This window comes from Lontra canadensis, unplaced genomic scaffold (genome assembly GCF_010015895.1).
Source record: "Lontra canadensis isolate GAN:19392208 unplaced genomic scaffold, GSC_riverotter_1.0 scaffold1, whole genome shotgun sequence".
Classification (NCBI taxonomy): domain Eukaryota; kingdom Metazoa; phylum Chordata; class Mammalia; order Carnivora; family Mustelidae; genus Lontra; species Lontra canadensis.
The window spans coordinates 14,719,908-14,730,335 of NW_022630995.1; the positions used below are offsets into that span (position 1 = coordinate 14,719,908).

The 10,428-nt window shown below is 34.1% G+C and overlaps 1 non-coding gene across 1 annotated transcript; it reads left to right on the plus strand.

The window, feature by feature from the left end:
• The first annotated feature begins 9,392 nt into the window (after nucleotides 1-9,392).
• On the plus strand, nucleotides 9,393-9,496 carry LOC116871737. The gene has a single exon (XR_004383497.1). It is a non-coding gene; the product is annotated as a U6 spliceosomal RNA (small nuclear RNA).
• The last annotated feature ends 932 nt before the right edge of the window (nucleotides 9,497-10,428 follow it).

The window sequence follows — 10,428 nt, forward strand, 5'->3', positions numbered from 1 at the left end:
AGAAATGTATCAAGTTATTTTTTTCTCTTTTTTTTTCCCTTTGACCCCTGATGTAACAAAAAAAAAGAAAAGAAAAAGAAAAAAGGAAGAAGGAAGGAAAGAAAGAAGGAAGGAAAGAGTGAAGGAAGGAAGGAAAGAAGGAAAGAAGGAAGGAAGGAAGGGAAAAAGAAGAAAGACATTAACTGTCTCAAGGTAAATTAAGTTAATGTAAATTTAATTCTGTTGATCTTATGAAGAGGAAATTCTTCATGCCAATATGTAGGGAGAAAAATTTAGGGAGCACTAGGACAAAAATAATTAAAATGAAAACCACCTCTTTATTCAGTAGTGACATTTCTAATAACCCATTTTTATTATTTTTCTTTTTCTTTCTTTCTTTCTTTCTTTCTTTCTTTTTTTTTTTTTGTATAGGTATTATACTTGTGCAGTAAGAAGAAAATGTTAATGGTAGCAAAACTAACCTATGAAGAGTTATTCTCATACGCTAGCATTTGTGCTGAGCTTATTAATTCCTGGAAACTTCCCTAGCATTTATTTTTAACTTTCGACAATTGTTTCTACTAAAGCAAAATTAAAGTATACATAAACACACAGATTATAATACCCACCCACCCACACACACGCAAAACCATTTACCTTGATGTACCAAAAGACAAAAAGTCTCTATACCAAATGTTATTGCTGCCCCATCCCAAATATTCTCACCCAACTGACATCGCTGGTAGTTTAAGTTGATACTTTCCAGCCTACTCTCAGCTTTTCATTGAAACCCTTCTTTCATCTTATCTTCTGAGGATTTTTTTTACCACTCAGCTGAGGTATGATTGACATGTAAAAGGTCATACAAATTTAATGTATGTAATTTCTTGAGTTTGGAGATAAATATACCCCCAAGAAACCATCATCACTATCAAGGCCATAGACATATCCATCCTCCCAGTGTTTCTTCCCTTCCGCTCATTATTATTATGATTATCATTATTTCTGTGTGTGTAGGTGGTAAGAATACAAAATGTAAGAGCTACCCTCTTAGTAAACTTTAAGAATATAATACATTATTGTTGAGGACTTTGTTGGTGACTGAGAACTTGCTTGGATAGAATTAGAGACAACTTGTAAATTTTAGGGAGCTGGTGTTCCTCAATTAACCGTCAAATGGTGAGGACTGGGGTCATTAATGAGTCAATGCAAGATCTCCCTTCTTCTGGAGGAGTGATTCTGAATCTTGTTCCATAGTTTTGCAGAGGGTCCTTAGAGGACTGAGTCAGAACCCTAAAACAGCAGTTATATTAACCCAAGTGTATATTCCCTGCCTCACACTCCCTGAGTTGCATCTCCTGAGATCACCTCTCATATACATTACCTGTACCCAAGTTTTTATCTCTAAGTATGTGTTTACAGTAATCAAAACTGACATAGTGGAAAGAAACAAATACAAGTTGTTCATTTATGTTACTTCTATTGTCGAAAATGTCAATGATAAAATAGGAAACCTGGTGAAATTGAATTCTGACAGGATTGTAAAATGACCAAAATATACTGATTTTCAGTTTAATTATTTTACATTTGTAGATCAAAAGACTCCTATGACACATGCAATCATATTAAAGCTATCTAAGTAAAAATATTTTAAGTGAATTATACACTTATTTTTAGTGATGTAGAATAAAACATAATTCTACAATTACAAAATAATTGGAAATTCTTTCTAATTAATTTTTTTAAAGTTTTTATTTATTTATTTCACAGACAGAGATCACAAGTAGGCAGAGAAGCAGGCAGAGAGAGAGGAGGAAGCAGGCTCCCTGCTGAGTTAGAGAGCCCAGTGCGGGGCTCGATCCCAGGACCCTGAGATCATGACCTGAGCTGAAGGCAGAGGCTTAACCCACTGAGCAACCCAGGCGCCCCTCCCTCTAGTTAATTTTAATTTCAACTGTTCATACTTATTAGTTGTCCAAAAAAAAGGAAAAAAATTCTAGTCAATATATTTATCACTACTATAGTTAATATCTTCTCTGTTGAAAATCTGTTTCATTTGGTCTTCAAAATTACTTAACTATCTTCAAATAAATTCTGTTCCAAGTAAATTTTATTTTAGTTCTTCTCTTCTTGCCATAGAGAATAAAGCACTTCCTTAAGGGGGAAGAGAATTGAAGTGATTCACACTACCTGCCTTAAAATAAATGTATCTTTATTTCCTTTTAAATTAAATTTGTATATTTATTATATCCATAATACAAGATCACTTACAATACATAAGAGTCAGATTGTGCATTCAGGGTTGCCCATAGTCCAGCTCATTTTGAGTAAGTGTAAACAGTAATACCCATACTTTTTATTGGCTAATGCTATAAGGTGGCATCTGTCATCAGCATCCTCATATAAACTCACCATTGCCACAGCATCTGTTCCATCACACAATGTTCTATTTCTGTGTCTCGCACATTTCACTAGAGAGGAACAAATATACTATTTTAAAATAAGTTGCCAGTGTTTCTAAATGAGAACTCAAATCATCTTGCCAAATATGTACGTGACAGAACAGAAATAAACTATGACTTGTGATTTTATAAAGAGTAAAAAAAGTGGGTTAATTGTTTCATTTATATTTAAATATTAAGATTATACAATTAAGTAATTGGAGCACAGGTTTATGCTCCGCTTTTCATCTTTTTTTCCTAGTATGTGTAACTTAGACTTCGTTTTGAATTGTAAATCTATTGATAAATAGCGCAAAAGTGTGACAAATCTTTTTGAATCTTGGTAGATTCAACAGAGTCAATTTTCTATGCCAAATACTTCTCCTGGGACACAGTGAATTAGAACTGAAATACGAACTCGCCAATCCATTCATCCATTCAATCATTCAGTATTAACTGATCATACTATGTGCAGGGACACAAGAATAAAATAAATCTTCAAAAAGCAGTGGCAGAAATGTGCCTGCTTTCAGGAAACTTCTCATTCTAACAGAAGAAGGTGGAGAATAAGAAAATAAAATATTTAATATAGATCAGGCGGCATAAGTGTTGTGAAGGGAAATAAAGGAGGATACGGGATAAAAGTTGCAAAACGGTGTTACTTTAGAAAAAGTGATTTGGGAAAAGGCTTCTGATTCAGTGGAAAGTATCTCAGGTGAAGTTAATAATTAAAGTCAAAGATTAAGGAAATGTGTAGTTATTTATTCTCTTGTAGAAAAGCTGATAATAAAACATCTTGAATTGTTAAAAGAAAGTAAGACACTTGTGGCAAAAGCTAGTTAGAGAAACCATGAGAATCAACAAGAGCAAGATTTTGCAATCCCAAAGCAGAGTAAGAAAATCTCAAACAGGCCAGTCCCTAGGAAGGCTTTCTACTGTGCTTCCCTACAAGCATGTATTTTGATGCAAACCCTATACATAGCTTACACAACTTAATGGAGGGGAGACTGCTTTTTCTTTGTTTGAGAAGTATAGCATAAATTATTACCATGATGTTCAATTATTCTTCTAACTTTTTTATAACTATTTGAGAACATTTTGCATGAGAAAAAAATATGTCCAAATATAAATGAAGGCCACCCAACGTGTGAAAGGTAGCAACATTTTGTGGCACATGGTGTGTCTCTCAAAGAAAGAAAAGACATGACAAAATTTCATTTAATCATGTTTTTATTCACAAAAGATTAATTTATTTAAACAGTATTCCCTTCAAACTAAGTAGATATGCCATAGGACTAAGAGCTTCAAGTTTTTATTGTTGTTCACAGAATATAAAGTACTGTCATTATTTCATTATGTGTATATTTTAATTTTAAGAAGGCTAAAAATAGTTTTAAATGTGTACAACATAAATTATCAGAGAACCATGTTATATTTAAACTAGATTTTCGATAATACTTGATGCAAGCTTCTGAACAAATAAATCAATAAGTGAGTAAATCAATGGAAATATTTTAGTAAATACAGCCTCTTACTCTGATGTTAAGATAGGATCTTTTCTTTCATCAAGCTTAGAATTTAGTTGTACCAATAACACCTATTAAAATAATGGGGAAGTACTAAATAGGTCAGTGTTATTAAGACCAATTTTGCATATTATCTGATGGTATGTGCATTTCATTGTGAAAATCATACAGGGTCTAGGGTCAAAAAACATGGATTCTTACTCAATCACTGAGATTCCCTAACAGGGTAATTTTGAGTTTCAGTGTGTTCATTTCTAAGTAATCAACTATGCAGGATCCCTGATGGTTCAATTGGTAAGCATCTCCTTCAACTCAAGTCATGATTCCAGGTCCTAGAACCCATGATTCTAGGTCCTGGGATCTAGTCCCACATCTGGCTCCTTGCTCAATGCGGATCCTGCCCTCCCCCCTCCATTTGTGCTCTCTGTCTGTCTCTTTCTTTCCCTCTCTGACAAATAAAAGAATAAAATCTTTAAGAAAAAATAATCAACTATGCAAAACTTCTCAAACTGGAGGGAGGCAGAGAGAGAAAGGAAGAGAGGCTCAAATGAAGCAATGCACCTGAAAGGTACCAAAAGTTGTTTTGGTTTTAATCACCATTAACACAGTATTCAGAAGGATAGTTTTATTGATTTATTTACTCTTTAACTCTTTATTAAATAGATGTTTATTGAGCCCCAAATATATGGCCGGCACTGTTCTGGGTGCCCGACATATAGCACAGAATAGACTAGTCCTCTGCTTCGGGCAAGCTTATATTCTAGGAGAGGGAATAGAAAATGAACAAACAGCATACCAAATATCAGATATGATCATAAACACTGGAAAAAATAAAGCAAAATAAGGGGATGCAGAGTGACAGCCTTTGGGGAGAACTATTCTATTCTATTCTGTTTTAAAGATTTATTTATTTATTTTAGAGAGACAGAGAGAAAGAGCATGCAAGTGAGTGGTGGGAGAATCTCAAGCAGACTCCTTAATGAGTGCAGAGTTGATGTGGGGCTCAGTCCCACCACCCATGAGATCATGACCTGGGCCCAAACTAAGAGTTGGTTGCACCACCAACTGAGCCACCCAAGCACCCAAGGAGAACTGTTTTAAACAGACCAATCAGGGACATCCTTTCTGAGAGATGTCACATAATAAAAGATATGCATAAAAAAAGGGTGAAAACAATGAAAGATTTTAGGGTAAGAGAGTTTCGGGAAAATGAACCAAATAAATGCAGGCACCGTGGGGGTAATAAACTGTATGGAAAAAAAGAGCAAGAAGGACAAAGTGAGTGAGGGGCAGTATTATAGAAGGGAGGACCGGAGGGTTGTGGCAGAGGACCTAAAATGGGAAGGGAGATGAGGATAATCAGAGAAGACAGAATTAAGAACTTTACCAGGATCTGGAAGGAAAGTTGAGATTTGCGTTGAGAAAGAGAAGAAGGCAGGGCATCCATAATGAGGGAAACATGGAAAAGGAACTGAGTATAATAAACATTAAAATATTGAGGAATTAGGGTCATAATGGGAACTGCAATGGGATAGTGAGCCAAAGCAACAGTTTTGAAGCAAACAGCCATAAAACAGCCCCCCCCCTTTTTAAAAAGATTTTATTTGACAGGCAGAGATCACCAGTAGGCAGAGAGGCAGGCGGGGCGGGGGGGAGAAGGCTCCCTGCTGAGCAGAGAGCCTGATGCAGGGCTTGATTCCAGGACCCTGGGATCATGACTTGAGCTGAAGGCAGAGACTTAATCCACTGAGCCACTCAGGCAGCCCCCACACAGCCCTTTGATGTAAAAATTATTTGGCAATGATAAAAAGGGTGGTTTGAAATGATGAGCATCTGAGGTCAAAGATACCCACAGATGATATATAGCCCAAGTAGGCTAACTGATTTAAGAAATGAACCACTGGGGTGCCTGGGTGGCTCGGTGGGTTAAAGCCTCTGCCTTCGGCTCAGGTCATGATCCCAGGACCCTGGGATCGAGCCCCACATGGGGCTCTCTGCTCAGCAGGGAGCCTGCTTCCTCCTCTCTCTCTCTCTCTGCCTGCCTCTCTGCCTAACTGTAATCTCCATCTGTCAAATAAATAAATAAAATCTTAAAAAAAAAAAAAAAAGAAATGAACCACTAAATCTTACTGGGTTTGCACAAATACTTTATTTCTTATTGAAATCACAAAAAGGTCAGGCCCTCATGGGGGTGCCACTCTACCCGGCCATCCAGATCCCCAGGGTCCTGCCACATGGTGGGTTCATTCGCCTCCATGTCCTTGAATTTCTCTCCTTTCAGCTCACTGATGGAAAGAACATAGCCTGGGGCTCAAGGGCAGTTCCTCTCTATTCTGGGAAGAGGAACTGATTGCTTCATATTCAATGAGCTGAACCTAAATGGCCACACGTCACTGAAAAGGAGTGTAGAAAACACAGTCCAGTTGTATAATCTGGAAGAAAAACAAAATGGAGAAAATATAGTCAGAGATTCATAGACATTAGATATAAGTAAATAGCACAAAGAAATGTGGTCAAAAAGAATATACATATTAAAAAGAATAATAGCATATATAAAGTAAATAGCACAAAGAAAACCACTCAATATCATAGATACTCTCTCTCTTATTTTAATATTCTTATTAAAATAAATACAAAAAATTATCATCAAAAAGCTTTTTGATAAATATCATTAGGGCCAACTCTTCATAACAAAATGTTCTATCTTTTATTAAAATATTACCTTTAGAGTTGAATTTCATATTTTCTGGTTTTCTACACACTCTTAGAGTATATCATTGTGGTCTGTGGCATTTCAATAATGGGATTATTTTTAATCATTTATTTTTTCCCATATTCCCTAAGTGAATAATGCTTCATTATGTCCTCATTCTAAAATGCAATATGTGTATGCATCTGTGTGATTTTTATTTATTGAAAAACTGTTTTTTCTTACCAATCAGAAACAAAGAGATCTTAAAATGAGGTTTCCCTCTTAATTTAATGTAGAGATAAAAACAGCAGCTTGGTATCTGGAACGATTTGGAAGCATGAATGAAAACAAGATTTTAAAATATAAAATAATATTCTTTAAAGATAATGTAATAATTGTCAACTTATCCAGAATGGTTGTTAAAATCACATATGGCCTTACAAATCTGACCCGTGGGCTGTGGCTTACAATGACCCATGAAAGTTGATCAATTTCCCAATGCTTTAAACATCTATGTGGTAGTGGTGGTGGTAGTAATATTATTATTAATTATAATAAAACAATAATATTTTTAAAGTATACTAGGTAGCAATTCTCTTGATCAAGGAGACATGACACAAAATTATCATTCACTGAATTCGGGTGTAGCATGAATTAAATCTATATGTGTGAAATAACTATTAGCTTTATATCAGATCTAAAATCCTCCTAATATTCTCTCATATTTATTTTTTCTCCATCTCTCTCCTGCTATTATCTGGTGGCTAAAATCTGAGTAGATCTTATCATTCAAAAATGTTAATTTCTGATATAAACAGATGTTGTAATGATAGTGCTTGTGGAAAACAGTGGGTTTTTTAAGTATTTTTCCTCATATATCCCCCATAAGAATTTAGAATAAAACAAATGTTTTTAAGAAAGTTACCAGGTTGATGACTTAGTGGTAATAGTTTAAAATAGCTAAGCATTTTAAGATTTTATGTCATTAAATACTGGCATTTAAAAATGGACAGATTATGTCAACTTTTTAAATTCTATCCAATGAGACCTAAGTATCATAATGATTGGATACAAAACATTGGTAATTTAAAAAAATACACAAACAAGTATAATATTGCATGGTTTTTACTTTTTTAGATCATATTCAATCCCAATTCTTTCACCAGATTTTATTCAAATATATACAACACATCCAAGTCTTTGTTAAAAGCCTTCTATTGTTTCTCTGCAATAAAATATATATATTTAAACTAAAATTATTGTTAAACTTTCCTACAAACATAAGACAGAAAAAATTAAAAAGTATTTTACATTGACATACCTTTGCTATTATATATAAATGTAATGAGCAGATCATCAAAGATATTCTATCATGTATCCATGGATAACTATTATTTATTATGTGAATAATGTGGAACATTCATTCTGTACTTTTGTTTAAAAAAAAAAAGGTAAAAAAAAATAGGTTTAAGCATGAAGAAACTATGTTCATATAAGTAAAGAGATTTGAACAGACTTGTTGTAAGCCCATAACTAAATCTTTGAACCTTTTCCGAGTTTTGTGCAAAAATCTCAGGCTGATTTCCCTTTAAAAAAAATTTCATCATCTGTCATCTGATAACTAAATTTGGTTCTCCTTCAGCTCTGTTAAAAATTATGAATTGGAAACTACCTGGAAAACTGTTTGTTTTCTAGTCATTAGAATCATTCATTTTCTCAACTTTAGCACCAAAATCTAGTTTATCCTCTGTATATATATGAGGGGGTGGGAGGGTAAAGAAGAAGAGAGAAAGAGAGAGAGAGGGAATGAGATGAGGGAAACACTGGAGAATTTTACATCCTGGAACAACATATCATAATTAGCCTTAAGATGGGGGAGAAATATTCCTTTTTAATATAAAGTTTAGATAAACGTATTAGAGAAAGGAGATGTAGGAAAGAAACTGCTTCACTCAGGAACATTATCAGTCTTAGGAAAGAATCCATATGGAAGTAAAGATCAGGAAATTAATTTTCTTAAAACCATCTGTGCTTATATCTTATAACCCCAGGCTATGTATACCCCAGTTGGAAGACAACTGGTCTAAGGAGGCTGTCTGCAAACTGGAGACAATTCCTTGGAGAATTTGAATATGCAGACTGACAGTTTCCTTCCTTAGTCCCTTTTTTGGGAAGGGGGTCACTTGTCACAGGCATGGGATATGTCCTATGTAAAGAGTAGAAGTTCCACATCCTAGAATGATTGACAGTGCCACACTTAATCTTATATTTGCCTCAGCATTTTCCAACTTAATGAAGTTTGCATGTACACAGTTGAAAGGACTTACACACTATATGTTTTGTAGTTTTAATAGTGTAATACTCACAAAATGGACAAGTGAAATACAAAGATTTCTGCCAAATAAACATGTATTAAAGATAATATATGATTAATAATCCAAACATGAACAAACATCAAAAAATGGGAGAAGTCACGTTTAATCTTCTGTGATGGTGTAAACTGACATGACAAAAGGACGCCAAAAAATTTCTAAATCTTGAAAAGACAATGTGAATATACATATTCTTAATGAAATCATTAAAAAAAGTTTTATCATTTTTCACACCTCTGTATTTGGTTGTGGCTTATAAAGTACATACTTGCACTAGTTAAGAAGTATGTATACATAATTTACCAGTAAATAAATGTATTTTGGAATATTTGTCCAAAAATGTTTTAATGATGGGATGTGTTATCAAAAAATTAGGGGGACCATACTCACCTTGGTAGCACATACACCAAAATTGGAACAATACACAGATTAGCATGACCCTTGCGCAAGAGTGACATATAAATTTATGAAGTGTTTCATATTAAAAAATAAAAAAAATGGAGGTACCACTGGTCTAGAGAAAGCACTAGGGTTAACTTTTAATATAAAAAGAACAATAGCTTAGTAGCTACCTATCTAGAAATTTTGTCAGCTTTATTTCTTCTCAATATTTTGCACTAAATGGCAAATATAGAAGAATCAGTGAGGTTTGGGGACAGTCTATTTCCAATGATGCCTATGAAAACATAATTATGCTATTCTACCTGTGTAAATAGTGTCAATGATACTATTATCTTCATGTCAACGATAATAGTGTCAATGACATAATTAATATGTAAATAAATAAATACAATGATCTTTTGGAACAGTAGCATATAAAGATTGGAAAAAGACATGTAATTAGACACAATTTTCTTGTAAGGTGAGTCATTTCCCTGCAACATTCTTACTCAATATAAATTCCAACAGAACATCCAGAATATTTGAGTCATGACCTGAACACTGCTTTGTCTGAAGCTGGTATTCCTACCACAGAGAAGGAGAGGTCTCTGAAGGAAAAAAAAAAAAAAAAGTCAGTCTCTTTGCCAATTTTACAAGTTGGCCATAGCTATAATCATCAATTCCTTCACAGATACAGAGTTTGCATATAAGATTTTTTTGTGTGTGTATGTGTCCTATAGCTCTGGGCAGGTATTCAATTTAGTGGTGATATTACCATTAATGAATATGCTTTAGGTTAACAAACATGGAGCAAATAATATTTTTATTTAACTGCTGACCAAATTTTAGGTACTTAATTTCGAGAAGATATATGACTTGAAATACCATTGTGCTCTAATGTAATCAATGGGTAACATCTAGTTCCTTATTTCAGATGTAAGAATTACAATCCAGACAGAAAGAATACAAAGAAAGTGCTAACAACTCAAACAAAATTCATACAGCTTAGAACACAAAACCACCTGGAAAAGAACCAG